The sequence below is a fragment of the Petaurus breviceps genome, unplaced genomic scaffold, assembly GCF_028583685.1.
Source record: "Petaurus breviceps papuanus isolate PSGF00001 unplaced genomic scaffold, PetGlider_PUasm1.0 688, whole genome shotgun sequence".
Taxonomy (NCBI): domain Eukaryota; kingdom Metazoa; phylum Chordata; class Mammalia; order Diprotodontia; family Petauridae; genus Petaurus; species Petaurus breviceps.
In genome coordinates, this window is record NW_027186457.1 from 19,787,169 (window position 1) to 19,801,012 (window position 13,844).

Below are 13,844 nucleotides of genomic sequence, written 5' to 3' on the forward strand. Positions count from 1 at the left end.
AAGGAAGGAAGGAAGGAAGGAAGGAAGGAAGGAAGGAAGGAAGAAAGAAAGAAAGAAAGAAAGAAAGAAAGAAAGAAAGAAAGAAAGAAAGAAAGAAAGAAAGAAAGAAAGAAAGAAAGAAAGAAAGAAAGAAAAGAAAAGAAATGGTCTGTGTCATTTAACACGGTGTGACCAAGCTTAGTCTTTGGGATTTGATTCATATTGAGATCAAGTGACTTTGAACAAAAAGACAAGGGTTATTGTGGGAAGCTTATTGAACTTTAGGTATTAGACATCCTGCTAAGTCTTCTTCCAGAGGAAAAGCACTAATATCAAACCCAATCTCCTTCAGTCGCTAACACTTGAAAGACAATTGGCATTACTTCTGCTATTTACAGGATTCTTGAGAGTATGTTCCAAAGTAAAAAAAATACTACATCCCCTATGACTAGCAAAGAATCATCTCTTGCTCTATCAATTCCTAGATACAGAATGTCTAGCTGCTAAATGCAAAACCAATCTTTCTCATTGCCCCTACTCTCATCGTCATTTACCTTAGCCTCACATGTCCCAGTAATAGATCTGCCTATTATGACGTCTACTATCCCCATTCTATCTTTAACAAAATTCCCTTTCCTTTCAGGTCTTTCCTTTATGCTTCTTCCATCTTCACTGAGATCTGACTCTGAACAAGCCAACAGATCCCTCACTATCTTTTCAAGTCAATTGCAATTTCCCTTATGGCAATCTCAATACACTGGTTTTAGTGCAGTCTTTGCTCCACTGATGGACACTCAAATTTCTTTACAATCTCACTCTTATCTACCTTTCCAGACTTTTATACATTATTCCATACTGGTGTTCTGCTGTTCTTTACACAAAGCACTCCATATCATTTTTGTGTCCTTATATGACTTTTCGTGTTTGGAATATATTCTATCTTTACCTCTACCTCTTGGAATACATAGTTAAAATTCCACATCCTGGGGTGGCCAGGTGGCATAGTGAGTAAGAGCTCTGGCCCCAGAGTAAGGAGAACTGGGATCGAATCTGGGCTCGGATACTTAGCATCACACCCAGAAATAACTGGCCATGTAACCTTGAGCAAGTTAATTAACCATAACTGCTTTAAAAAAAATTCCACCCTACATGAGACCCTTCCTAAACTCCCCACTGCCAGCAATCCCCCATGACTATGTATCTATTTTAATTCTTTTTTTTTCCAAATCTATGCATGCTCATTTTGCTTCCTCCAACTGAATATAAGCTCTTTGAGGGCAAAGGCTATTTCACTTTTTCTCCAGTGCCAAGATTTGCTATTTATATGTGCTCAGTTTAATATGATCTTTCTTTTTATTATAATAATATATTTTCCCAAGTCTACTTATTTTACTCTGCATCAGTTCATGTATAACTTCCTATGATTCTCCTGCCCTAAATTCAAAATGCAGTTGGCTTGAAATAGACTGCCTTGTGAAATGCTTAGAACAAACATTGGGAATGGCTTTCTAAAACTTCAGAGACATAGGATTATGTAAGTGTGTTCTCACTAAAATGTTAATAGATACAATGAAATAACCAACAAAGCATCAAAATATGATGGCTCATCCTTCAGAAATAGAAGGTATACACTTTCTCTCTTAGATAGCAATTAGGACACCTGTCCCACCTCAAAAACCTGGCACAGGTGAAGAACTATCAACAGGAAGATTTGGCAGCTATTTCACCAACCTTTCCTCCCCTAGGATATATTAACATAAACGAAACTAGCATTGTTTACCTCTTACCACTGGCTAAGTTGTTATTCACCTGGGGCACCTGGGAGTGAGTATTTATAGAGCCAGTTTATAACATCCAACCCTAATATAATTAGATTCTGCAACAAGCTTAATGTTTTCACACAGGAACAATAATCAAAAACAGAGTGACTTTTACCTTTCATTTGTTGGATTGTCAAGGATGGGAATGTTTACCTTTTTTGATTTAATAGAAATATTGTATTGTCTTAGAAGGAGGCATAAAGGTGAGGTTGTGCTGGTTAGACTTCTCAGGACTCTTCAGAAATTCCAAGGTTTTGGGGCACAGCTTGGGAAAGGCAGGAGGAGATGAGATGTTTCACTCCAGTTGTGCTATTAGCCAGGGCATTCAGGATAGTCCTTCATAGGAACATGTCAGATATATCTTTAGATCAAATCAGCCTGTATATGGTGGTAAAGAGAGGACATGGGGAAAATTTAGGAGCAGAAAGCAGAGAGCAAGTTACTCTTGCCCAGAAGGGATAGCCTGGCAAATGTTTAATAACCAGATCTCTAAAAAGAAAAAAAGTAAGTACATCACAGTTTTCTGCATCATTTTCTTAAATTCAGGTGATTAATAAAATAATAAATTAAGCCCTGTTTTTCAGTGTTTGCTGATTTTCAAGGAGATAAATCCTCACACTGAATATTTAACAACCCACTTTCTTTACCCCTGGTTCTAGCACACCCCTATCCTTCAGTATGGAGCCCTGGACTTTCCCTCTTTGTGATAGGTATAAGGTAATTCTGGATATTTCTGTGGGTGTTTGGACCTACATTTGCATTACTATATTGACACAGCCTTTGTCAAAGGAGAGAAAACTGAACAATAATGCAGCTATGTTCACATCTTTAGTCTAGAACTGGTTTATCTGAGTATTCTAATGGAAACCAATCTACTTCCCCAGAACAGGATGTTTTGTTGTTGGACAAAAGGACAGTGACAAATTATTTTCTTATATGCCTTATATCCCAACTTAGATAAAGATTACACTTAGCCTTCAGTATCATCAAGGAATTCAAGGAAGGAATAAAGGTCAGAAATTCAGATTTAGTAGTGGTTTAATCTTTCATGAACAGGGATACTATAATAGAGCTATCTTAATTTCCCAAAGCTACTTCTGCTAAAAGGATGACCATGATCAACTATGTCCTTATATCACCAGAAGATGCAACAGCCAGGGTTTGCCTTACTCTAACTTTTTCTTCACGGTTAATAGCACTTAATATTCAATTACTTCTGGAAGAGAATAAGTATTTATATAATACCTGTTAAGTGCCAGGTACTAAACTGTAAGTAGTTTTCTTTAAATAAATTTTACCTCACTTTTTCCTTACAAAACCCTGTGAGATAGTTACTACTATTGGCCCCATTTTACAGTCAAGGAAACTGAGGCAAACAGAAGTTACATGACTTGAACAGGATCATACACTTAATATGTGTCTGAGTCAAAATCAGAATTCAGGTGTTCCTGACTTCAGGCATGGTGTACTGTTGCCACCAGCTGCTTCATGGAACAAGCAATATAAATTTAGTCATAAAGTATAAATGGCTCATAAATTTGTTACTAAAATATATTTTATATAAAAGGAAGAAATTTTTAAAAAGCATGAAGACACAAAACATATGAAGGAAAAAAAGACCCAAGAAGGGATAAAAAGGCAGAGAAAGGGGAAGTTTTGAGTCAAATCATGGCAACAATCATTTATTTAGCATTTATTTTATGTGTTACACGGTGTGCTCAGACTGTTAGTCAAAGACTACTTGCATAGTACACAATGTCTAATAAAAAAGTCTATTCTAAATTGTCCTAGAGGGAGCTATTGCTAGGCGTGTATGCAAAATATAACATATATAGGAGCTTTGGAGAAACAGATACACTTATTCTTGATTGGTGGGATTGCAAACCTGAAGAATCATTTTGGCAGCAATCTAGTAATGTGTAGCAAAATATTATAAAAATAGTCTTATCTTTTCACTCATACCTTTTGATTCCATTGTTGGAAATATGTTCTGAAAGTGTTATCAAAAGGAAAAAAAAACAAAGTAGCTCCCTATTCTAAAAATTTCATAGTAACATGGGAAGTACCAAAAATGTGTTTTAAAAAGGCTAAATGTCAAACAAAAGGGGAAAGAATCAATAAATTGTGGAAGGTCGTAGAATGAAAGTGATTGAATACTATAATACATTTAAGACCAAAAAATCTGGAAAGATGATTATGAAATAATACAGAGCAAAAGCAGAATACTTGAGTAACTATTATCCATAATCACACAAAATGAAAAGTGCATGAGAATGAGTGGGCAAAGGATCCTGATGATGGCTTAGAGGCTTCTTTGGGTATTTAAGTTATAAATGCAAACAATTACAAAACATGTTTAATTAGTTGTCTTGATGTTTAATATTAAGTTTATACCAAATCATAAAGATAGAGATAGGTGCTAGATGTATGATTTCATTGATAGAGGGAACTTCAAAGTGGTGAGTTATTCACCTGGGAGTAAGTATTTACAGAGCTGGTTTATAATATCTGCCCCTAATATACTTAAATTATACAATAAGTCTAATATTTTCACACAGGAAAAATAAACAGAAACAAGAATGCCTGTTACCTTTGGTTGTGTTGGGCTCTTTGAAGATTTGTATACATTTGATTTCTTAGGTTTAATATAAATCTTGCATCATCTTGGAAAGAGGCACAAAAGTGAGATTGTACCAGGAAGAGACTTTTCAGGACTCTGCCAAACATTCAGAGCTTTGGGGAACAGCCAGAGAAGAGGGGAAGTAGTGAGAGGTGCTTTCCCTATGGAGCTTACCCCTTCTCAGAAACTTAGTTTTAGAGAGTTGCTTAGTGAAAAAAGAAGTTAAGAGATTTGCCCAGGTCATACAACATGTGAATCATTTAATTTTTTTTTTAATTTAAAAAGGACCTATGCCCACACAATCTTAGTTCTGGTAGGTAAGAATGCATATCTCATTGTTACTTATAATTACATAACTAATACAATATAATTAGATACAATAATAATATAATATAATTAGATAACTAATTGTCTAGTCCCGGCTAATTACTATTCACCTCCAATGACTTAACTAAGATTCTGCAGAATATTTTTACTATGGTAATTTAACTACAATAAAACTCTTTGTGTCCAACTTTTAGAATTCTTAGCAGCCTTTTAATCCCTGCAAAATGTATTTCCAAACCTCTATTTTATGGGGAAATCTCTGGCAGTGAGGTATAGCAAAGTTTCACCATTCAATAAAACTTTTATTTTTTCAAAGCACTTCTTTAAGAAAATCAATTTAAAATATTGACTTCCCTTTCTCCTTCTTTCCTCTTCATCTTGGACTTGAAACTCTTCACTTCCTCTCTCATTCCCAGATCCTAGCTCCCACCTCCATCACAAGGAATAGCTACAGTTAGGGCTACATTGGATAGATCAGTCTGAGGAAGGACACCTCTTCTCTGTTTTGCCAATCCTCAGCATTAGCTGGAATTGGAAATCACTGCCCTAAGACATTTGACAGTATTTGACTACTTTGGGAAGTTAAAGTTGTATAATTAATCCTTGGTCAATGTGTACCAGATAGACAAAAGGCTGCATTGTTGATTGTCTGAATTGATTCCTGACATAACAAAGACAACATAGGAACAAGAGAGATTCCTGACTTAAATAGCAGTGTTTTTCAGTAACAAGGCCATTGTATTGATGGTATCACATATCTTTTCTTGGGGCTTCCCATATGAATTTCTGGACCATTGATGCTTGGATGCTTACCATTTTTACTACTTCTATCTACTTATAAAGCCACCAATTGAGTTCAGGTTCTCATCACCTCTTAGCTAGACTATTGTGATAGTCTCCAAATTGGTTCCCCTAACTAAATTTCTCCCTAATTCCAATCCATTATCCATTAAAATGTCCATGATTGGGGCGGCCAGGTAGCACAGCGAGTAAGAGCACTGGCTCCAGTGTTGAGAACACCTGGATATCGAATCCCGGGCTCAGACACTTAGCACCCACCCAGAAACACCTGGCCGTGTAACCTTGAGCAAGTTACTTAACCCCAATTGCTTAGGGGCAGCCAGGTGACTCAGCGAGTAAGAGCATCGGCTCCAGTGTCGGGATGACCTGGATCAAATCCGGGCTCAGATACTCAGCACCACACCCAGAAATAATAACTGGCCGTGTAACCTTGAGCAAGTTACTTAACCCCAATTGCTTTAAAAAAAAATAAAAAAAATAATGTCCATGATTTTCCTTAAATTGAGATCTGACCATTCTGCTCTCCTACTTACTAAATTCTAGCATCTCCCTATTGCCTATAGAATGAAATTTAAAGTCTTGATTACTAAAATCACTTCACAAACTGACCCCAACCTACCTTTCCAGCATCATTGAACATTGCTCTCCATCTCCCACTTTGTAAACCCAGTCAAATTGGTCTTCTCTCTGTTTTTCACACAAAGCACACCATCTCCCACATGTATGCATTTTCATTAGCCTTCTCCATACATGGAATATATGTTCTTTGCCCCATTCTCATAGAGTCATTCTGTTCTTTCAAGACACCATTCAAGCACTACCCTCTAATGAAAGCTGTTCTTTTATCCCTCCAATTACTTAATTACCTAGTAGTTAAGTACTTTGTATTTATTTGGAATCATTCACTTATAATTTATTATGTCTATATCAACGTATTTCTGCCTCCTCCATTGGAATATAATAAGCTTCTTAAGAGTAATGATTGTCTCATTTTTAAATATTATATTCCTAGTGGCTCTCATAATGTCTGACATATAGAAAACCCTTAATAAATGTTTATTCATGTGTTTGATGGCTGGCAATATTCCTGATGCCCCTCTGCCTTGGAGTTCTCATTAGAGTGCTGATCTAAGCTCTGATTCCTGTTCTGTTCCCTGGCCTGAGCTCTTGATGCTACTAGTATCACTGGGTGGGCCAGAAACTTTATAGCCCCAGAGTGTGGAATGAAAACAGCTCCTACAAAATAAATAAAACTAAGAAAATAAAAAGCTTCAGGAAGGCAAGTTAGATATGCTATATCAGTATTGACCTCCCAGTCAGAAAACTGACTCTTGTAAGCAGTTTTCCTGCCTCTCAACATTTTGAATGTCATCACTCCAAAACAAAACAAAAATCCCAGAGGACCAAATTGGTCTAACCTTTTGGCTCATGTGTACATATCCCAGTTCAGATAAATCCCTTCATCGTGTTGGGGATAACTTTGCCCTGGGATTTTCCTGGTATGTGATGACTGTCGTTTTAGTTCCCATAGATTTCCTGGTTCAGGACTATCTTCCTTGTCTTTAGTTTTGACTTTAGCTCTGATATTATTATATTCCCTCTAACTGGTTTCAATGAAGCCTGTATCTTTGAGCCTTTGTCCCAGTATTTGTTCCTGTCCTGTACTATTTATCTGAATCTTGGCTGTCAGCTCTCAGATACTCCTTAGGATACATCCCTCTCCCTCTGGGCTCTTCCTGTGATGGAGAGCTCATTTCAGCTCTCAAGTCCTTAGTTCCTTCTCTTGTTTCACTGATCTGCTGCTGGAATCCAAGTTACAAAAGAGATGTTATCATATCCATATTATTATCACATTGAAAATGATTTAGCTCTCGAAGTACCAAAATGATTTCATTAAAAGATGGGATGAATGTGGTTTCCAAATTTAGTGCTAGAAGGAAATGAGTCAACTATTTAACCCTCTCATTTTATGAAAGAGATAACTGAGTACCTGATAATGTTTTATTATTTTTGTGTAGTTTTAAAAAAATCTTTTATCTGTATATCACAATAAATTCTGAGGGAATCAGCACCCTCTTTTCAAGACTGATACTTATGTCATTAAAAATAATGTTTATGTAGGATAAATAGGAAATAGTTAACATAGGGAAGGCATTAGAGTTAGGAAGGATTGGGAAAGGCTTCCTGTAAAAGACAGAATATTAGTTAGGACTTAAAGGAAGCCAGAAGAGATCAGTAGGTGGAACAGAGAAGGGAAAGCATTCCAGCTAGGAGAGACAGCCAGAAAAAGTGCCTAGAGTTCAGAGATAAGTGTCTTATATGTGGAACAGCCAGAAGGCCAGTGTCAGCATATCAAAGAGTATGTGTTGGGAAATAAAGTATAAGAAGACTGGAGTGGTAGGAGGGGGCTAGCTTCAAAAGGATTTTGAATGTCAAATAGAGTATTTTGTATTTGATCCTGGAGACAATAGGAAGTCACTGAAGTTTTTTGAGTAGGAGTGGAGGGTGACAGAGGAGAGAAAGAAGAAGCATTTGAGAGATAATGCAAAGGTGAAATTGACAGACCTTGCCAATGACTTGAAGATGGGTGGGCCAAGAGAGAGTAAGGAACCCAACATGACTTCTAAATTGTAAACTTGATTGACTAAGAAGATGGCATTACCCTCTACAGTGATAGGAAAGGTAGCAGGGGGAAGAGTTTCATTATTTGACCTTCCTGGGATATATACCCAATGGTGGGTTCATTTGGTCAAAGAGTATGAGTGGCTTAGCCACTTAAAAGTATTCCAATGTGATATCTGAATTGTTGTCCAGAGAGTTTAAGTAACTAGCCTAAGGTCTATCCCATAAGTAGTCAGAAGCAGGATTCAAATACAGGGCTTCTAATCACATATCGAAAATGTTTTCTACTTCTCTGTGCTGTCTATGATGGTGATATACAGTCATTAAAAGTGATGTTATCATGATATTCATGTGTATTTATGTACCCTCTCTGTTAAAGTCAAGTCTTTTCCCTTTGCCTCCTTTAAGCACAATTTCTTGTACTTATTGGAACCAGTCCTGTTATCATCAAAGGTTCCTGTGACCATAATGTATTCTAAGCTTAGCCTGATTGAAATCTTTGATAGTAGCCATGCCACTGAGAGTGTACCAAGTCAGGAAGAGGTCAGAGTAGAGGGTAGTTGGGCTTCTGAGGGCAAGGAGAAATGATATGGGTGGAAAGAAGAATTAAATAGGCCAGACAACTTATAAGAGGATACAAAATAGAGGCAGGGGATTGTGAGGGAAAGGAAATCAAGTAGACATCACATGCTTTATAGAGAGAATTGATTCCATTTTTCTTTCTTTTGCAATAGAGAATAACTCTCATATACTTGAAAATAATTTTCACTCAGGGGTCTACCTGACTGATATTTTAGAAATAAGTCTTTCAACCTCACCCATGGAACATTTCCACCCTCAGATCCCCTGTTGTTTACAGCATTAACACCCATCCTGTCCATTTATACATGCTGAAACTCCTTGTATTCCTTGCTCAGCTTGGTCCACCTTCTTTACATGTCTTAATGACTGGCAGTCCTCTGTACCAGAGCACAGCTATTATTTATATCATCTAAAATAAATTACTTGTACAAGATGTCAAAATTTATTCTTGTGAGTTTCCATTTTTAAATGAGTTGCTGGTCAGGAATGGTGACACATAAGTATAATAATCCCTACTACTTGGGGAGGATGAAAAAGTTGGATCACTTGAGCTCGAGTTCTGCAGTGTGGTTGGCTGATTGGATATCCATTCAGCAGCAAGTCCTAGATCAATATGGTGAGCCCCTTAGAGGGGCAGGGGTGGACTGGGCTGCCTAAGAAGGAATGAACAGGTTCAGGTCAGAAATGGAATAGATCAAAGCTCTCATGACGATACTAGCAGGATTGACTCCTTAGGGAGAGGGAGAGACAGAGACAGAGACAGACAGAGGCAGACAGAGAGACAGAAACAGAGAGAGACAGACACAGGGAGAGACAGAGACATAATACAGAGAGACAGAGAAAGACAGAGACACAGAGATGCATTATATATTGCATATATGTATATATATAGAGAGAGACAGACAGACAGACAGAAACAGAGAGAGAGAGAGAGAGCCAGAGACACAGAAATGAGACAAAGAGAGAGAATCTGAAAGAATCTGGGTCCTTATTCTTCAATAATTCTCAAAAGGTGAAGTGAAATGAATCTAGTCCTTAGAGTTAGCAAGGCCTACATATGAACCCTGCTTCTACTAATTAGTAGATAGCCTGATTATACACAATCCACTTAATCACTAGGAGCCTCAGTTTCCTGATTTGTAAAATGAGTATAATAATATCTGTAGCAGGTACTTAAAAGTTCAAATTTCAGACAACTGCCTACACAGGGTAGATATCACAAATAGTTGAGTCTCACATGAGAAAATGAATTAAACATCTGGGCAAAACATATAGATCCATTCTTACTATTTATCCAATACTGAGCATTATTTGTATATATTCTATGAATACTTTATTGTAATTACTTCTAAGATCCATGTATATGAAAATGTTTTACCCTGTGTGTGAAAAGAAAAACTTTTAATATAAAGGAGAAATGATCAAGTATCCCAGATATCAAGGCTTGAGCTATATATGTAATTAAACACCACCCCCCCCCAAAAGGGACCCCTCCAAAAACAAGCCTTGGTGGCAGGAGTTAAGTTGGAAATTATCAGATGTTACCTATTCTAAAATGTCACAGTAGCCATTGGCTGTCAAATGTTATATAACTTCTATTCAATTTTTACAACTGGGACAGCACTCATGTTCCTGAATTTCATTGTGTACTTCATAGGCTTAAGAACTAGGATAAAATGTAAAGATCATTTAGTCCAGCCACCCCACCTGCCCCATACCAGTTGCATTTCAGATGTGGAAACTGAGACTCTGAAAGTACTAGTTAGTCACTGAAGGTCAGGTCACAATGTCTGTTGATTTATCTTCACTCAGTGAAAGAATTCTTGAATTCTCATTCAGTAAGTAGCATATGAATCATGGGATCATACATTGTGAGCTGATATGTATATTAGAGGTGATCTGATCCAATTCTCTGCCTTTACAGATCAGGAAACTGAAGTCCACTGAGGTTCTATGACTTGCTGAGTGTCACCAAACTAGTAAGGACCGGGGCAGGATTAGAAGTAAGGTTCAATAATTCTAACTTTAGTCTCATTGTACCACATTTTCTCTTAAATAGGCAGGTATATAAAAATCATAAATGAACACTAAAATGATGGGAAGACCTATTTTCCCTTCTACTAACTTTCAAAAATCTAGCTTTCTCTCAGATTTCAAAATTTCTGTTCTTTGTATCAGTGCTAACGTACAGACAAATTTCAAATTTTCAAAATTCAAATTTCAAAAAAAAATATCCCTATAGATGGCTCCCAACAGGGAACTTTGTTAGCTAATTTGTGTGATTTAGGTTATAATTTCGTAAAATATAACATTCCTATTGTCATCAATCTAGGAAGGCATAATGAAGGATTCTGTTTTGTTTTGTTTGTTTTGTTTTGTCTTTGAGAAAAATCCTTGGTTGGGAAGCAATTAGACAATTCCAAAGGGTACTATTTAGCCTCTGTCAAGTGCACAGTTCATATTTTTATCCTATATGGTTAGTATTACACAGAAACTGATGAAAGATGATGAAGGGATTGGTCTTATATATTCTCCTGGAATGATCAATATTCTAGGTAATGGTAAAAAAGAATAGGGAGAGCAGAAAACTTCTTTGGGGTACCTAAAAGTCTAAGAAGTTGATATTCACAATGATATCCACCATTTTTAATATAAAGGATGAAGATTTAGATACAGATGCACACTATATATCCTTTTAGCATTGTCACTTTTCATGTGATAGAGATGTTTTCTCTGCTTTGCAGTATGGGAATGATTTTCAAAGATCTAGGGAAAATGTTCTAAGGAAAAACAATTATTAGTAATTTATTAATGTTTTAGTATTAAAGGTTACCATTTCTAGGATTAAATCTCTAAAAGGTCTTTTTCAGCATTAGAAAAATAGCAGAGATGTCTGAGGGAGCTAATCCCCATAGCTGCACTGAGCTGAACGTATTCTGTTACTTTGATTATTCCTGGAACACTTTGTCCATATCTTTCCTTTACCTCCATCATTACCTATTTTGCAGTATACTTTTACTATCTGTATACTGTATACTAGAAATATTCCCCACCCTTAATAAAAATTTGAACTATTTGACAACAGAGACCTTGCCTTTTTTAACTTTGTACCTCCATACGTGGTATATAAATAGTATTGTGCATTGTTTATAATAAGCAGTGATTAATGATTTCTGCACTGAATTGAACCATAAACATGGATGGGGATAGGACCTGTGATTGCATTGATGTCCAGAGTTCTTGTCCAAGGCAAGTCAACACCTTTTCTCCAACTTAACCAGATTTGAACTCAAGTCTTCCTGACTCCACATGGGCATTGGTAGTTGGATGGATAGGGTGGATAGAGTTCCAGGTCCGAAGTCAGAAAGACTCATCTTCTGAGTTCAAATCTGGCTTCAGATTCTTACTAGCTGTGTGACCCAGGCCAGCCACTTAACTCCATTTGCCTCAGTTTCCTTATCTGTAAAATGAGATGGAGAAGGAAATGGAAAACCACTCCAGTGTCTTTGCCCAAAAAAACCCCAAATGGAGTGACAGAGAGTTGGGAGTGACTGAAAGGACTCAACAACAACTTCCTAACCCCAGGCCTCATACTCACAGCACCACTTGGCAATTAAGGAATCTTAATTGCTCGATGGGTGTTAAATTCTTCTAGTAATCTTGCCAAGAAAATCAGAATTATCCCAAATGAGATTCCCCCCCCCCGATTTTTGTCTCCTTTGTTTAGACCAAGTCACCCCTAGTTTTGACAAGGAGGCAGAAGGACAGGAGAATTTCCCCCTGGTGAGGGTCCCAGGGCAGGCCTTTTAAAGAGCAGATGCTCTAGGGGCTGGGAGTGATCATATTATCTATCACACTTTAGTGATTATCTGATGACCCAGACTGAGAAGTAGGGCCAAAAATGAGGGAAATAATGGATTTCACATTAATATGATACAGAATAATATTAATTTTCTTCACACCCTTTTTACTTTGCAAAGAGACCTCTTGTTTCCCCAACTGATTGCAAGCTGTCCCACAGACAGGAATGAAGGAGTTGCTTGGGGTACTGAGAAGCTCGTTAACTTTCCTGAGTCACAGCCATTGTAGGTCTTGTTCACCCAGCTCTCTTTCCGCTGTATTTCACCATAAATACTAATTTACTTACAATTTTGTGTTAAAACATTCAATAATTCAAAAACAATGCAGGATTTCTTTTTGGTCATTTGCCCACTCACTCTAGGAGATTGACATTTCAGTTAGGCAAAGAATGAAGAGAACAGATATTTACTTTTCTAAATATATACATACTGGGGGAGGAGGGCAATGATTACTGGAAAGATCATTTTGTGAACTGATAAAAATGAAAAGAAAAAGTGTTCTATTTGGGGGCAGATAGGTGGCACAGTGAATAGAGCACTGGTCCTGGAGTCAGAGTTCAAATCCAGCCTCAGACATTTAACACAAAAATTAGCCATGTGACCTTGGGCAAGTCACTTAACCCTAATTGAACTCCCCCCAAAAGCAAAAAAAAACATAAAAATAAAATTTTCAAAGTGTCCTCTTTTGCAAGCCTACTATAAGACATTCTTAGAGAGACTTGGCCTTTTGGAATGGCATAAATGTCTTATAAGTTTTATTTATTTGTTTGCATTTGTAAATTTAATGTTGCATTAATATTATATGTTGATTTATTAGGTTATAATATAATAATTATAACCTGCTTATTCCTCACTTTATTCATTTTTGTTACCTTTAGACTGTTTTCTGTTGGTATTTCTAGAGCTCAACACAGTGTCTGGCACATAATAAGGGCTTAATAAATGTTTGCTGACTGGCTGACACAATATTTATGTATAAATCACACACACACACACGCACACGCGCATCAAAGCACTTTATGTTTCATGCAAAAGTTTATTGAAAATGGGTGCATTGGAAGCAGCGTGCTGTACTTAGTTATTATTCAAAAGCTACAAAGTCCTTCTAGTAGCTTTTCTCTAGACACAGAATTTGCCTCAGAGATGAAGAAAAACTTTCCCTCTATTCATCCATGTCTTCAGTGATTGTTACAGCCATGATAAGTTATTTAAATATTAAACATTTTGATCCAG